This window comes from Bombina bombina, chromosome 11 (assembly GCF_027579735.1).
Source record: "Bombina bombina isolate aBomBom1 chromosome 11, aBomBom1.pri, whole genome shotgun sequence".
Taxonomy (NCBI): Eukaryota; Metazoa; Chordata; class Amphibia; order Anura; family Bombinatoridae; genus Bombina; species Bombina bombina.
Genome location: NC_069509.1, coordinates 59365686 through 59383435, shown reverse-complemented (window position 1 = coordinate 59383435; position 17750 = coordinate 59365686). Strand labels below are relative to the sequence as shown.

The following is a 17750-nucleotide window of genomic DNA, read 5'->3' as shown; positions in this document are numbered from 1 at the left end:
TTGTTCTCATGTTTGATTTTTGTTTTTTGTTCTATTTTTATGCTGATACCCCCATGTTTTAATGAGTGTGACTACACTTGAATAAAGTTTATGTTTTTACCGCTATTTTGCTCTTTTTGCTGAAAACTTTGGGCTTGTATATATATATATATATATATATATATATATTTTTTTTTTTTTTTTCCCCTCTGTATATTTCACTTTTTTCCCTTTCCTGGAAAAATTTCTGTGGACGCCCATGCCTATGGCCCTGCCATACCCTGCTAGCAAGCTACTTCAAGTGAAACAGGTTAATCCAGCCCCAGTGCTGCAGGCAAGGAGAGAATTAGCTTAGTAAGGCAAAAGCCAGGCTGACAGTTATGGATCAACCCTGGTTCAGAGGTAACAGAACCTGGCCTGAATGGTTAAGGTCCTCTCTGGAGCCTCAGGGTCAGTTCATTGATACATGTCCCCTGTTCCTGTTTCCTGATTGCTATTGCTAAACTACCCAAGACTGACTCTGGCTCCTGACCCCAGCTTCTGGATCACCGTTTATTCTTACTCGTCGCCTACCCTGACTACAGGTACCATTTTGACTACTCTCCTGGATTTTCCCTGTCTGTACTGCAAATCCGAATCACCTTTCCTGTCCAGCCCCGTGCACATATTCACAGACCATGGGGCTTCTTACCTGGTCACCTACAGAAATAGCCAAGCAGCAGGGGAGACAGATCTCCACGGGGAGACTGATTTAGTCACAACATGGTGACTGCTGCAATTTTAAAGAGGAGAGTGTGAGTTACGGATTATCTTTATTTGGGGCGGGTTTCACATGCCGTTAAAGGATCGCATGGGGGATGTACGAAATGTTAGGAAGCATGAGGGGGTGATGGGTATTGCTGAGAGTGGACTGCAGAGTGTGGGTATAGAGTGTGTTGTATATTACTAACTGCATAAATATTAAAGGGACAGTTTACCCCAACATTTCTCTCCTTAAATTTGTTCCCAGTGATCCATTTTACCTGCTGGAGTGTATTTAGTTGTTTACAAGTAGCTCGTTTACCCTTATTTCTGCATGTGAAATAGCTGATTTTGCCTGAAAGTTTCTATACTGGAGCCTAGGCTATCGATAAACCTATGTAAACACAGCCAGCAGAAGAAATTACACCCTCAGTGGGGTGTAGAAGAGATAACTAATACAATAATAGTTTTCCATTGTTCTCTCAAAGTATTGGGCTTTGGTTTACTGACAAATATAAAATAGGAAGACAAATGTGTGTATACAAAGTGATAACATGATATCTTATTTTAACTGCAAGCTCAACCCTTTGTAATAGGCAGGGGTTTCAAAGCACAAAACCAGCTATTATTTATATATATATATATATATATATATATATATATATATATATATATATATATATATATATATATATATATATATAAATATATATATATATATATATATATTGGAAATACATTAAGGGAAAAACAATTGTACAGTATACTGTCCCTTTATTGATGTGAGTGCAGGGTTGATATACCTGGAGTTAGGTGCCCTCTTCTAGTGGAGGGTTGGTGTGTATTAAGTATAGTCATTGAATATGGCATTTATGCATTATGGGTACTTGGTATTACTATTTGGAGTGCTGGGCTTTGACTTGTAAAGTTGTGGTTGTTCTGGGCACTGTAAAGTACAATAGGAACATAAAGTGCTTTACGTTGATAGCGAGACATAAAAACTCTGTTAATTGGCATGGACTAAGATTGCCTACTGTGATATGTAGATAATGGTTATCCAACCCACAATGCTTTGCTTTTTTTCTTTCTCTCTGTTCTGGCATGCTCCTTCTTTACTGCCTTAATATTCCTCATATCTCTCCACTTTAATCACCCCAAAGAATGGAAATATATATATATATCCCTTGAAGTGCTGCTGCCTAATACCTTTTTTTTTTTTTTTTATCAAAAAGCTCTTGTACTCATTAATCCCAAGACCATAGGACCAGGATATCATCTACCTTTAGCCTTATATCCGCAGGGTTCTAGATATCTAGTTGAAGACTGTTACCCATTCACCACTTTTAATAATTGGCTTTTTCCACCATCTCAGATTTTACAGCCTAGGCGGAATAAAGCTTTCAACTTCTGAAGGCTTTAGGTTGTTAATGCATTTGTAAAATACACAAATTCATGAGAGCATTTTATTATTTCATTAATGTCCTACAAAGGGTTAAATACATATGTTCACACACCAGAAGTGTAGTAGGTGATGATTGGCAGCTATATGCATATGCTTCTTCTGATTTGCACACCAACCATCTCCTGTTCCTGAGTAGTGCATTGCTGCTGCCCCCCCTCCCAACACACACACACCCAAAGGTTTTAGGCCTTTTTTCCTCTTAATACATTTTTTGGGTCAGTGTGTAAAATGTTTTGGTTTTTTTCCATAACAATTCAAAAGAAAATGGGCTAACAAAACACTTACATACAGGTGGGTTTTATTGCATGCATCTCATATCATTTTCTACCTGAGAGAAGGGAGAGAAAAGAAGGGGAGGGGAGAGAAAGGAAAGAAGGGAGAGAGAGAGAGAGAGAGAGAGAGAGAGAGAGAGAGAGAGAGAGAGAAAGGAAAGAAGGGAGAGAGAGAGAGAGAAAGGAAAGAAGGGAGAGAGAGAGAGAGAGAGAGAGAGAGAGAAAGGAAAGAAGGGAGAGAGAGAGAGAAAGGAAAGAAGGGAGAGAGAGAGAGAGAGAGAGAAAGGAAAGAAGGGAGAGAGAGAGAGAGAGAGAGAGAGAGAGAGAGAGAAAGGTAAGAAGGGAGAGAGAGAGAGAGAGAGAGAGAGAGAGAGAGAGAAAGGAAAGAAGGGAGAGAGAGAGAGAGAGAGAGAGAGAAAGGAAAGAAGGGAGAGAGAGAGAAAGGAAAGAAGGGAGAGACAGAGAGAGAGAGAGAAAGGAAAGAAGGGAGAGAAAGAGAGAGAGAAAGGAAAGAAGGGAGAGAGAGAGAGAGAGAGAGAGAGAGAAAGAGCGAACCATGTCACTTCCTGTGATGTTTCATCAGCTGTTTCACACATTTTGGAGCTAATGCGCATGCATGCCAGCATCATCACATACCTGGCCGCATACGTCACTGCTAAAATATTTAGTGCTGTTGAATTCAGGAACCCTTTACAGAGCGCATGCGTGTGACTAATGAAAAGTTGTTTTTTAGGCTCCTCGGCAATATTCAGAACTCCGCCCCCCACTGCAAGTGCATCTCCCATTACTACTACTGTAAAGCTGAGTCTCCGTGCATGAGAAACAGCCCCCGCCACTCGGCTATAGACACTGCTTCTGATGATCCAATGCAGCTTTTCACAGGCTCCGTTCAATGTCATTATCTTTCACAATCTTTCATAAGATAATGACATTAGCTTGCAAGTTTGCAGGGCAATTTATGTATACAAAGATAGTGTAAAAACAGTAAAGGACAAAATATTAGACTGTAAAAAATAAAATGCTTAAAGGGACAGTCTACAATAGAATTTGTATTGTTTTAAAAAAAAGATAATCCCTTTATTACCCATTCCCCAGTGTTGCATAACCAGCACAGTTATATTAATATTACTTTTTACCTCTGTGATTACCTTGTATCTAAGCATCTTCTGACAGCCCTCTGATCACATGACTTTGTATTTATTATCTATTGACTTGCATTTAATACTGTGTTGTGCTAACTCTTAAATAACTCCCCAGGCGTGAACACAGGGTTATCTATGTGGCCCACATGAACTATCAGGGGCATATTTATCAAGCTCCGTATGACCGCTGCTCCATAACTTGTCCGCCTGCTCTGAGGCGGCGGACAGAAATCAACCCGATCGAATACGATCGGGTTGATTGACATCCCCTCTGCAGGGGGCAGCATTGCACCAGCAGCTCACAAGATCTGCTGGTGCAATGATAAATGCCGACAGCATATGCTGTCGGCATTTATCATTGTGCGGCGGACATGATACGCTACTTTGTATCATGTCCGCTCGCACATTGATAAATATGCCTCTCAGTTTTTTGTTGTAAAAAGCAATTAAAAAAGCCTGTGATTACAGGCAGCCTTCAAGGACTTAGAAATTAGCATATGAGCCTACCTAGGTTTTAGTTTCAACCAAGAGAACAAAGCAAATTTGATGATAAAAGTAAATTGGAAAGTTGATTAAAATTACACCTGCTAAAAAGGTCCTGGGGAGAGCACTAATATTTTTTAATGTATGTCTTTCGTTAAAAGGTAGATGACAGTGATTTACTTTAATGTATCATGTCAAGTCCATCCTGAAAAAGGTTTGTGTATAATTATTTAAAGAACAGAAAGTTCAAGAAAAATAAATATCCATGGATGCATTTCATTATGAAATGGAAGCATTTTTGCAATATACTTTCATTAGCAAAAATGCTTTATGTATGCTATTACTTTTTTCTGCGGCATATGCACATATCCTGTGAGAGCTTGTGCACCAGTATTTAAACACCACACCTTCTGAGGGAGCTGGCGGTGCTATGTATTGCTTCTGAAGATAGAATTTGTGTCATACAAGCCACTGCTGACTGAGCAGGCATGCGAGCCGATTTGTCAAGGGCCTAACGGCCCCTGATGCGCCTGTTTCTGTGCGAGCCTTCAGGCTCGCCGGAAACCGCAGTTAAGAAGCAGCGGTCTAAAGACTGCTGCTCCTTGACTGGTTCACTGCCTCTGAGGCTGCAGACATCAATCCACCCAATCTCATATGATCGGGCTGATTGACACCCCCTGCTAGCGGCCGATTGGCCGCAAATCTGCAGGGGGCGGCATTGTACAAGCAGTTCACCAAAAGTGCTTGTGCAATTTTAAATGCCGACAACGTATGCTGTCGGCATTCAGCGATGTCTGTCAGACATGATCCGCTGAGAGGATCATGTCGGACAGACATTTGATAAATCGGCCCCATGGTGTTTGAATACTGACACACTGGCCTTCACAGGATATGGGCGTATACGTCTGAAAAACGGTAGTAACTTTTACTAAGAAACATTTTTGCTAATGAAAGTATATTGCAAAAATGCCTCTATTTCGCATTGAAATGCACCCATGTACAGCTATTGGCTAAGAGGTGGAAACGTCACCTCTCAGCAAAATAGCATTCTGCCGTGGGTTGCCTGAGCAGCTCAGTGCGGCGAACGATTCAAACAAATAAAGGGACTTTCAGCATGAAATATTTTATACTTCATGACTGAAAGTCTCCTTTATTTTTTCCAATGGTAAATACTAGCGTTTCACAATCGCTAGGATTTACGATCACTTTAAATACATTTATCTTAAATTATGCAATCAATTTGCTTTGGAGAGCAGAAAAATCATATAATATTAAAAAATACTACTACTTCATAATGCCCCCGACTGGCAAAGATTTACTGTGGAGAGCACTGTATTATAACTAGTATCTAATGTGTAAATAAAATGTGTTCCCTTTTATCTTACAGCGTGTTTCTGTGTTTGAACTTGCTGCTATTTTTTTTAAAGTAATGTTTCTCAACCGCCGTCGTAAAGTATCCCAAACAGGCACAGCTTTTATTATAGCTGAACCAGTGTACAGGTTAAATAATTAGCTGATCAGTAACCATGGTTACTAACCTGCTCTCACCCATCAGCTGATTATTTCACCTGTGTACTGGCTAAGCTATAATTAAAACTTGGCCAGTTGGAGGTACTTAAAGACCAATATTGTAGATGTGCTTGATCCACAAATACACAACAAAAAGACAATGCATTAGCACAGGGGATGACAAATCTTTTAAAACTTTAGGGACCAGTAAGAATATTAAGGAGCCAGACTTTTTTTATATAGATATACAGAGAATAACCCATAAAGTTAGGAGCCAGGGTAAAACTTTAACAGCCAGTGACTCTCTGGGTTGTTGAGCCTTGCATTGGCACTTACTCTGCATTTTAATTTCTTTTTTTTTTCAGAGACATTTCAAAGGTTGCTTTCATTTCCCTGCCCACTGTATCCTGTGACTGCCATCAACCAATTACAGACTCATATACATATACACTGTAAACTCTTGCACATGCTCAGTAGGAGCTGGTGCCTCAGAAAGTGTGCATATTAAAGACTGAGAATAAAATAATGGAAGTATGTTAGAATATGCAGTTTTAAATCATTTTCCATCTGATTAAAAAAAGTTTCATTTTGACATTAAAGAAGTATGCTAATTTAGCAGTCCAAACATTTGATTACAGCGTTGGAGCATACAGAATTATTTTGACTTTTTGTATTTAAAGTATCCATTCAAAAATAAAATAAAAATCTAAAATGTAGGATAGTTTATACTTCCACAGGCTCTTTCAGGCAATAAGGTGTCACAGAAATGAGGCCATTTTGACATCCTTCAACAGGCACCTGCTATAATTATGTTTGTAACTCAGTCGTGTTACAGCAGATTTAGCTTCCATATAAAGAATAATGTTAAAAAACAGGTGTTCCTGCCTAGGATCACAGCTTGATAGAGCACTGCAGGTGCTATGTAAACCATGATTCTAAGCATATCTCCTAAATTTGTGTGGAAATAAATGTTTTGTTTTTTTAAACCTTCTTCTAAATTGGTTTGTAAAGTTAGATCCCCTGATGTTGCATTTAAACTAGTTAAAGGGATATGAAATCCAAAGGTTTTTTTTTCATGTTTCAGATAGAGCATGGAATTTTTAAATAACTTTCTAATTTTACTTATTATCACATTGTCGTCATTCTTTAGGTATCTTTTGTGGAAAAAGCAGGAACATAAGCTTAGGAGCATGCCCATTTCTGGAGCACTATATGACAGCAGTTTTGTTAGAATGTTATCTATTTGCAAGAGAAGTAGATGGCAGCAGTTTTGTTAGAATGTTATCCATTTGCTAGAGCACTAGATGGCAGTAGTTTTGTTAGAATGTTATCCATTTGCAGGAGCACTAGATGGCAGCAGTTTTGTAAGAATGTTATCCATTTGCTAGAGCACTAGATGGCAGCAGTTTTGTTAGAATGTTATCCATTTGCAAGAGCACTAGATGGCAGTAGTTTTGTAAGAATGTTATCCATTTGCAAGAGCACTAGATGGCAGCAGTTTTGTTAGAATGTTATCCATTTGCAAGAGCACTAGATGGCAGCAGTTTTGTAAGAATGTTATCCATTTGCAAGAGCACTATATGACAGCAGTTTTGTTAGAATGTTATCCATTTGCAAGAGCACTATATGACAGCAGTTTTGTTAGAATGTTATCCATTTGCAAGAGCACTAGATGGCAGCAGTTTTGTTAGAATGTTATCCATTTGCAAGAGCACTAGATGGCAGCAGTTTTGTAAGAATGTTATCCATTTGCTAGAGCACTAGATGGCAGCAGTTTTGTAAGAATGTTATCCATTTGCAAGAACACTAGATGGCAGCAGTTTTGTAAGAATGTTATCCATTTGCTAGAGCACTAGATGGCAGCAGTTTTGTAAGAATGTTATCCATTTGCAAGAGCACTAGATGGCAGCAGTTTTGTTAGAATGTTATCCATTTGCAAGAGCACTAGATGGCAGCAGTTTTGTAAGAATGTTATCCATTTGCAAGAGCACTATATGACAGCAGTTTTGTTAGAATGTTATCCATTTGCAAGAGCACTAGATGGCCGTAGCTTTGCTAGAATGTTATCCATTTGCAAGAGCACTAGATGGCAGCAGTTTTGTTAGAATGTTATCCATTTGCAAGAGCACTAGATGGCAGCAGTTTTGTAAGAATGTTATCCATTTGCAAGAACACTATATGACAGTAGTTTTGTAAGAATGTTATCCATTTGCAAGAGCACTAGATGGCAGCAGTTTTGTAAGAATGTTATCCATTTGCAGGAGCACTAGATGGCAGTAGTTTTGTTAGAATGTTATCCATTTGCAGGAGCACTAGATGGCAGCAGTTTTGTAAGAATGTTATCCATTTGCAAGAGCACTAGATGGCAGCAGTTTTGTAAGAATGTTATCCATTTGCAGGAGCACTAGATGGCAGTAGTTTTGTAAGAATGTTATCCATTTGCAGGAGCACTAGATGGCAGCAGTTTTGTAAGAATGTTATCCATTTGCAAGAGCACTAGATGGCAGCAGTTTTGTAAGAATGTTATCCATTTGCAAGAGCACTAGATGGCAGCAGTTTTGTAAGAATGTTATCCATTTGCAGGAGCACTAGATGGCAGTAGTTTTGTTAGAATGTTATCCATTTGCAGGAGCACTAGATGGCAGCAGTTTTGTAAGAATGTTATCCATTTGCAAGAGCACTAGATGGCAGCAGTTTTGTAAGAATGTTATCCATTTGCAGGAGCACTAGATGGCAGTAGTTTTGTAAGAATGTTATCCATTTGCAGGAGCACTAGATGGCAGTAGTTTTGTTAGAATGTTATCCATTTGCAAGAGCACTAGATGGCAGCAGTTTTGTTAGAATGATATCCATTTGCAAGAACACTAGATGGCAGCAGTTTTGTTAGAATGTTATCCATTTGCAAGAGCACTAGATGGCAGTAGTTTTGTTAGAATGTTATCCATTTGCAAGAGCACTAGATGGCAGCAGTTTTGTTAGAATGTTATCCATTTGCAAGAGCACTAGATGGCAGCAGTTTTGTTAGAATGTTATCCATTTGCAAGAGCACTAGATGGCAGTAGTTTTGTTAGAATGTTATCCATTTGCAAGAGCACTAGATGGCAGCAGTTTTGTTAGAATGTTATCCATTTGCAAGAGCACTAGATGGCAGCAGTTTTGTAAGAATGTTATCCATTTGCAGGAGCACTTGATGGCAGCAGTTTTGTTAGAATGTTATCCATTTGCAAGAGCACTAGATGGCAGCAGTTTTGTAAGAATGTTATCCATTTGCTAGAGCACTAGATGGCAGTAGTTTTGTTAGAATGTTATCCATTTGCAAGAGCACTAGATGGCAGCAGTTTTGTTAGAATGTTATCCATTTGCTAGAGCACTAGATAGCAGCAGTTTTGTAAGAATGTTATCCATTTGCAAGAGCACTTGATGGCAGCAGTTTTGTTAGAATGTTATCCATTTGCAAGAGCACTAGATGGCAGCAGTTTTGTTAGAATGTTATCCATTTGCAAGAGCACTAGATGGCTGTAGTTTTGTAAGAATGTTATCCATTTGCAAGAGCACTAGATGGCAGCAGTTTTGTTAGAATGTTATCCATTTGCAAGAGCACTAGATGGCAGTAGTTTTGTTAGAATGTTATCCATTTGCAAGAGCACTAGATGGCAGCAGTTTTGTAAGAATGTTATCCATTTGCAAGAGCACTAGATGGCAGTAGTTTTGTAAGAATGTTATCCATTTGCAAGAGCACTAGATGGCAGCAGTTTTGTAAGAATGTTATCCATTTGCAAGAGCACTAGATGGCAGCAGTTTTGTAAGAATGTTATCCATTTGCAAGAGCACTAGATGGCAGCAGTTTTGTTAGAATGTTATCCATTTGCAAGAGCACTAGATGGCAGCGGTTTTGTTAGAATGTTATCCATTTGCAAGAGCACTAGATGGCAGTAGTTTTGTTAGAATGTTATCCATTTGCAAAAGCACTAGATGGCAGCACTATTTCCTGCCATGTAGTGTTCCAGATTCCTACCTAGGTATCTCTTCAACAAAGAATACCATGGGAATGAAGCAAATTTGATAACAGAAGTAAATTGGAAAAAAAAAATTTAAAAAATTGTATGCTCTGTCTGAATCACAAAATAAAATGTTTTGGGTTTTCTATTCTTTTAAATATTTTTGAGTTTTTCTGCTCTCAAATAAGTTTTCTAGTTTTTCCTTAAAGGGACACTGTACCCAAAAATTTTCTTTCGTGATTCAGATAGAGCATGACATTTTAAGCAACTTTCTAATTTACTCCTATTATCAAATTTTATTCATTCTCTTGGTATCTTTATTTGAAATGCAAGAATGTAAGTTTAGATGCCGGCCCATTTTTGGTGAACAACTTGGGTTGTCCTTGCTGATTGGTGGATAAATTCATCCACCAATAAAAAAGTGCTGTCCAGAGTCCTAAAACAAAAAAAAAAGCTTAGATGCCTTCTTTTTCAACTAATGATAGCAAGAGAACGAAGAAAAATTGATAATAGGAGTAAATTAGAAAGTTGCTTAAAATTGCATGCTCTTTCTGAATTACAAAAGAATAAAATTGGGTTCAGTGTCCTTTTAAATTCTCTGATTGAGGAATCATGGGTTTGTATCACTAGTGATTATCCCAGGGATGGGCAGGAAGTGTTAGTTGGTATAATGTGAATTTGACCTAAAAACATCTGTAATACTATAGGCATGTATCAGTGTTAAAGAGACATTCTAGTGTAATAATAAAAGCTCTATTTTATGAGAATATTTTATTGTTTGTATCTAGGTATGCGTTGACTCCTGCTAATTTATTACATAAACTTGTTGTTAGATATAACCTAGGTTAAAATATTAATTACACTCTATTTCAGTGGTAACCTCTAATGTATTATATATTTACGTAACAATATTTCCAAAGTTCTGATCAGTTAATCCTTATTAAAACACAATGAATATATTTATGTAGAAAATAGATTATGAATCAATTATATTTTTCTATGCTGTTACAATTTTCTAATCAAAGCAGACCATAAAATATATTTCTATAAGTTAACCTTAGCTCCAGATAAATTAAACATCAGATTTTACCATAAACTTACAAGACAATTTATAATTAGCCAGCAACACTTGCTCCAATACCACAATATAGACTACTAACTTACAATGCTTAGTTAACAATATAACCAAATCCTAATAAATCTATTGAATTTCCAGGGAAATATAATTAAGCTATTTTCAACCCCATATAATCTAATATACTTCACTAAAACCCAGAGATTGTTACACAATACTACCAATTCAACATATGCCAATTAATCTAGCATTAAACACTTCTTATTTAGCCACAATAAAACAAATTCTAAAATATATCACAATAACTGTATTTAACTTATGACATAAAAATATATAATTCCTTTCTTAATAATAATATTTAACACCAGTGCACTTACTATCCAAGTCTAATCAATATTAAATATAAGAATAGGATACCTTTTTAACTCACAAGCTGAAGCTATACTATGCTATAGAGAATTTCTTTGCTAAAATTAATCTATTAAACTATAAAATAACAATTAGTACATTACCACACAACCACTTGTTGAGAGTTTAAGCTTTTCCAGATACATTTTTTCACCGTCATATAAGAGGGGATGCATATGTCTGGAAGTAAATGAAATAAATAAAGGGCCAATTTTGTCTTACAAAACTCTGTGTATTTCAAGTGTAGGCTCCTCCATATGCACACAGCCGCACGTAAACCCCCAGCCAAAATGAAGAAAAAAAAAATTCTGAATAAAATATCATTTTTACTGCTCTATTACAATTGCCTGCAGCCTGCTCCCAGCCTCCAACCCATCCCTATACTGTCTTAATTGCACACTTCAGCCTGTGCGACAGTGCGAGTGAGCAGAGGTGGTGCTAACAGTCCAGATACGTGACGTCATCACTCCAGTCACGTGATGACGCTTGACAAGGCTCCTCCCCCTCAATGGCGTGAAATCTCATTGCAGAGATAGTCGTTGACCTGAGAGGAGCTCATTTTGCGCTGAGTTAGTCAGTGACCAAGTGTTGAAAGTTGGTGGCGTGGGCACTGGGTGGTAGAAGAGAAGTTAAAACAGAAGTTGACCATAGAGAGAGACAGAGTAGAGTAGGGACTGGAGTGAGAATATTGTTTTGTTAACAACAGAGTTACTTACTGAAGTTTAACAGCATATTAATTTTAGATAGAGAGAGACTGAGAGGCTGAGCACTGCAGCAGACTAGTTTTAATTACGAGTTAACCGTTGATGGCTGTCACAGCTGCTGCCAGTTGTAATTATACTAGATTACTAGTTAAAAGTATTTTAGTTTTTAAATTTAGCAGATTGCAGAGAGTCTCAGACTTGTTCAAACAATTAAAACATTTAAAAAAAAAGTTAACTGCTGCAGATAGGCAGTAAACCTGCATATTTTAACTTTTTATTTTATCTTCTCTGACTCCTATATTTAACTTTATATTTATTATTTAGTTTACCCCTGACTGCTATATTTAACTGCTGCAGTGCAGGAAGGAAGCCTTTTTGTATATTATTTGTTGTTGGATGGTGGGACTGGAGGGATAGCTGCTGAGAGGAGCTCCTTTATTTAGCTGGTTAACACAGTTATTTTAAAGAACACCTAAAAGTGAACCCCCATTTGATTAACCCACAGGCCGCCACTGTGTATTTCCAAGGCAGCAGTTTGTCAGTAACCCAAGTTAATCAGCAAAAAAAGCCAAGCCAAACCCCTTTTACTTCCTGTGCAAGGGTTTTTATCTCTCTGATAAAACCCACCTCTTTTCTAATCATTGGTGAAATTTGGGTACACCCTTATTCAAAGCATGTCCCTCATTGGTCCTTTAGTAATGCATGTCTCTTAACAGTCAATCCTTTTGGCTGTAATACCAGTTTTAGTCCATCGGGGGAAGCAGACATGAAAAAACTGTTTCATTATCAAATACTGTTACAGTTTAATATATATATTTTAAAGTGTTCATTAAATACACTTATGTTTCCTAGTATCAATAGACTAATCTGTTCAACATATATGGGACTAAACCTACTGAAGATGTGTATATCAATACCAAACATGAGTATATTCTCCTACAATACACCTATAAATATACACATGCTTCCCATCGGATTATATCATATACCCAATCAGCAAGTAGCATTCTAATGTGATCAATTATATAGCTATATTAATAAGTAATTATATGCTTGCTTATCTGCTCTTCATGGAACCATAGCATTTAATATCCTGGTTTATCAGATGCCTGAAATAAAAGAAACAGTCGGCTAGATTCCGAGTTTTTGTCGGTAAGGCTGTGCGGTGCTAAAAAGCCTTTTTTTCTTACCGCTCACTTAAGCCAACGCTGGTATTACAGGATTTCTTCAAGCCGGTGTCAGCCTCAGAAAAGTGAGCGTTGAGCAAAATTTAGCTCCACATCTCACTGTAATACCAGCGCTGCTTACCAGCCGCACGTGAACCCCCAGCCAAAATGAAGAAAAAAAAAATTCTGAATAAAATATCATTTTTACTGCTCTATTACATTTGCCTGCAGCCTGCTCCCAGCCTCCAACCCATCCCTATACTTTCTTAATTACACAGTTCAGCCTATGCGACAGTACGAGTGAGCAGAGGTGGTGCTAACAGTCCGGATACGTGACGTCATCACTCCAGTCACGTGATGACGCTTGACGAGGCTCCTCCCCCTCAATGGCGTGAAATCTCATTGCAGAGATAGTCGTTGACCTGAGAAGAGCTCATTTTGCGCTGAGTTAGTCAGTGACCAAGTGTTGAAAGTTGGTGGCGTGGGCACTGGGTGGTAGAAGAGAAGTTAAAACAGAAGTTGACCATAGAGAAAGACAGAGTAGAGTAGGGACTGGAGTGAGAATATTGTTTTGTTAACAACAGAGTTACTTACTGAAGTTTAACAGCATATTAATTTTAGATAGAGAGAGACTGAGAGGCTGAGCACTGCAGCAGACTAGTTTTAATTACTAGTTAACGGTTGATGGCTGTCACAGCTGCTGCCAGTTGTAATTATACTAGATTACTAGTTAAAAGTATTTTAGTTTTTAAATTTAGCAGATTGCAGAGAGTCTCAGAGTTGTTCAAACAATTAAAACATTTAAAAAAAAAAGTTAACTGCTGCAGATAGGCAGTAAACCTGCATATTTTAACTTTTTATTTTATCTTCTCTGACTCCTATATTTAACTTTATATTTATTATTTAGTTTACCCCTGACTGCTATATTTAACTGCTGCAGTGCAGGAAGGAAGCCTTTTTGTATATTATTTGTTGTTGGATGGTGGGACTGGAGGGATAGCTGCTGAGAGGAGCTCCTTTATTTAGCTGGTTAACACAGTTATTTTAAAGAACACCTAAAAGTGAACCCCCATTTGATTAACCCACAGGCTGCCACTGTGTATTTCCAAGGCAGCAGTTTGTCAGTAAGCCAAGTTAAACAGCAAAAAAAGCCAAGCCAAGCCCCTTTTACTTCCTGTGCAAGGGTTTTTATCTCTCTGATAAAACCCACCTCTTTTCTAATCATTGGTGAAATTTGGGTACACCCTTATTCAGAGCGTGTCCCTCATTGGTCCTTTGGTAATGCATGTCTCTTAACAGTCAATCCTTTTGGCTGTAATACCAGTTTTAGTCCATCAGGGGCAGCAGACATGAAAAAACTGTTTCATTATCAAATACTGCTACAGTTTAATATATATATTTTAAAGTGTTCATTAAATACACTTATGTTTCCTAGTATCAATAGACTTATCTGTTCAACATATATGGGACTAAACCTACTGAAGATGTGTATATCAATACCAAACATGAGTATATTCTCCTACAATACACCTATAAATATACACATGCTTCCCATCGGATTATATCATATACCCAATCAGCAAGTAGCATTCTGATGTGATCAATTATATAGCTATATTAATAAGTAATTATATGCTTGCTTATCTGCTCTTCATGGAACCATAGCATTTAATATCCTGGTTTATCAGATGCCTGAAATAAAAGAAACAGTCGGCTAGATTCCGAGTTTTTGTCGGTAAGGCTGTGCGGTGCTAAAAAGCCTTTTTTTCTTACCGCTCACTTAAGCCAACGCTGGTATTACAGGTTTTCTTCAAGCCGGTGTCAGCCTCAGAAAAGTGAGCATTGAGCAAAATTTAGCTCCACATCTCACTGTAATACCAGCGCTGCTTACCAGCCGCACGTGAACCCCCAGCCAAAATTAAGAAAAAAAAACATTCTGAATAAAATATCATTTTTACTGCTCTATTACATTTGCCTGCAGCCTGCTCCCAGCCTCCAACCCATCCCTATACTGTCTTAATTGCACAGTTCAGCCTGTGCGACAGTGCGAGTGAGCAGAGGTGGTGCTAACATTCCGGATACGTGACGTCATCACTCCAGTCATGTGATGACGCTTGACGAGGCTCCTCCCCCTCAATGGCATGAAATCTCATTGCAGAGATAGTCGTTGACCTGAGAGGAGCTCATTTTGCACTGTTAGTCAGTGACCAAGTGTTGAAAGTTGGTGGCGTGGGCACTGGGTGGTAGAAGAGAAGTTAAAACAGAAGTTGACCATAGAGAGAGACAGAGTAGAGTAGGGACTGGAGTGAGAATATTGTTTTGTTAACAACAGAGTTACTTACTGAAGTTTAACAGCATATTAATTTTAGATAGAGAGAGACTGAGAGGCTGAGCACTGCAGCAGACTAGTTTTAATTACTAGTTAACCGTTGATGGCTGTCACAGCTGCTGCCAGTTGTAATTATACTAGATTACTAGTTAAAAGTATTTTAGTTTTTAAATTTAGCAGATTGCAGAGAGTCTCAGACTTGTTAAAACAATTAAAACATTTTTAAAAAAAAGTTAACTGGTGCAGATAGGCAGTAAACCTGCATATTTTAACTTTTTATTTTATCTTCTCTGACTCCTATATTTAACTTTATATTTATTATTTAGTTTACCCCTGACTGCTATATTTAACTGCTGCAGTGCAGGAAGGAAGCCATTTTGTATATTATTTGTTTTTGGATGGTGAGACTGGAGGGATAGCTGCTGAGAGGAGCTCCTTTATTTAGCTGGTTAACACAGTTATTTTAAAGAACACCTAAAAGTGAACCCCCATTTGTCAGTAAGCCAAGTTAAACAGCAAAAAAAGCCAAGCCAAGCCCCTTTTACTTCCTGTGCAAGGGTTTTTATCTCTCTGATAAAACCCACCTCTTTTCTAATCATTGGTGAAATTTGGGTACACCCTTATTCAGAGCGTGTCCCTCATTGGTCCTTTGGTAATGCATGTCTCTTAACAGTCAATCCTTTTGGCTGTAATACCAGTTTTAGTCCATCGGGGGCAGCAGACATGAAAAAACTGTTTCATTATCAATTACTGCTACAGTTTAATATATATATTTTAAAGTGTTCATTAAATACACTTATGTTTCCTAGTATCAATAGACTTATCTGTTCAACATATATGGGACTAAACCTACTGAAGATGTGTATATCAATACCAAACATGAGTATATTCTCCTACAATACACCTATAAATATACACATGCTTCCCATCGGATTATATCATATACCCAATCAGCAAGTAGCATTCTGATGTAATCAATTATATAGCTACATTAATAAGTAATTATATGCTTGCTTATCTGCTCTTCATGGAACCATAGCATTTAATATCCTGGTTTATCAGATGCCTGAAATAAAAGAAACAGTCGGCTAGATTCCGAGTTTTTGTCGGTAAGGCTGTGCGGTGCTAACGAGCCTTTTTTTCTTACCGCTCACTTAAGCCAACGCTGGTATTACAGGATTTCTTCAAGCCGGTGTCAGCCTCAGAAAAGTGAGCGTTGAGCAAAATTTAGCTCCACATCTCACTGTAATACCAGCGCTGCTTACCAGCCGCACGTGAACCCCCAGCCAAAATGAGGGGAAAAAAAATTCTGAATAAAATATCATTTTTACTGCTCTATTACATTTGCCTGCAGCCTGCTCCCAGCCTCCAACCCATCCCTATACTGTCTTAATTACACAGTTCAGCCTATGCGACAGTGCGAGTGAGCAGAGGTGGTGCTAACAGTCCGGATACGTGACGTCATCACTCCAGTCACGTGATGACGCTTGACGAGGCTCCTCCCCCTCAATGGCATGAAATCTCATTGCAGAGATAGTCGTTGACCTGAGAGGAGCTCATTTTGCACTGTTAGTCAGTGACCAAGTGTTGAAAGTTGGTGGCGTGGGCACTGGGTGGTAGAAGAGAAGTTAAAACAGAAGTTGACCATAGAGAGAGACAGAGTAGAGTAGGGACTGGAGTGAGAATATTGTTTTGTTAACAACAGAGTTACTTACTGAAGTTTAACAGCATATTAATTTTAGATAGAGAGAGACTGAGAGGCTGAGCACTGCAGCAGACTAGTTTTAATTACTAGTTAACCGTTGATGGCTGTCACAGCTGCTGCCAGTTGTAATTATACTAGATTACTAGTTAAAAGTATTTTAGTTTTTAAATTTAGCAGATTGCAGAGAGTCTCAGACTTGTTCAAACAATTAAAACATATTATATGCTTGCTTATCTGCTCTTCATGGAACCATAGCATTTAATATCCTGGTTTATCAGATGCCTGAAATAAAAGAAACAGTCGGCTAGATTCCGAGTTTTTGTCGGTAAGGCTGTGCGGTGCTAATGAGCCTTTTTTTCTTACCGCTCACTTAAGCCAATGCTGGTATTACAGGTTTTCTTCAAGCCGGTGTTAGCCTCAGAAAAGTGAGTGTTGAGCAAAATTTAGCTCCACAGTTCACTGTAATACCAGCGCTGCTAACGGTAGCGGTAAGCTGGCAAAACGTGCTCATGCACAATTTCCCCATAGGAAACAATGGGGCTGAGCTGGCTGAAAAAAACTCTAACATCTGCAAAAAAGCAGCATTCAGCTCCTAACGCAGCCCCATTGTTTCCTATGGGGAAATGAATTTTATGTCTGCACCTAAAACCCTAACGTGAACCCCGAGTCTAGACACCCCTAATATTACACTTATTAACCCCTAATCTGCCGCCCCCGACATCGTCGCCACCTACATTATATTATTAACCCCTAATCTGCTGCTCCGGACACCGCCGC

The 17750-nt window shown here is 38.3% G+C and overlaps 1 protein-coding gene across 3 annotated transcripts in view; it reads left to right on the top strand.

Annotated features, from left to right (window-relative positions):
- Positions 1–311: 311 nt before the first annotated feature.
- Positions 312–17750, top strand: part of LOC128641844 (serine hydroxymethyltransferase, cytosolic-like) — a 147500-nt gene continuing 130061 nt past the window's right edge. The window contains exon 1 of one of the 3 annotated variants that reach the window (XM_053694404.1): positions 312–563. The gene's annotated coding sequence lies outside the window, so the exon portion shown is untranslated. The other 2 variants (XM_053694406.1, XM_053694405.1) reach the window with 2 other exon arrangements.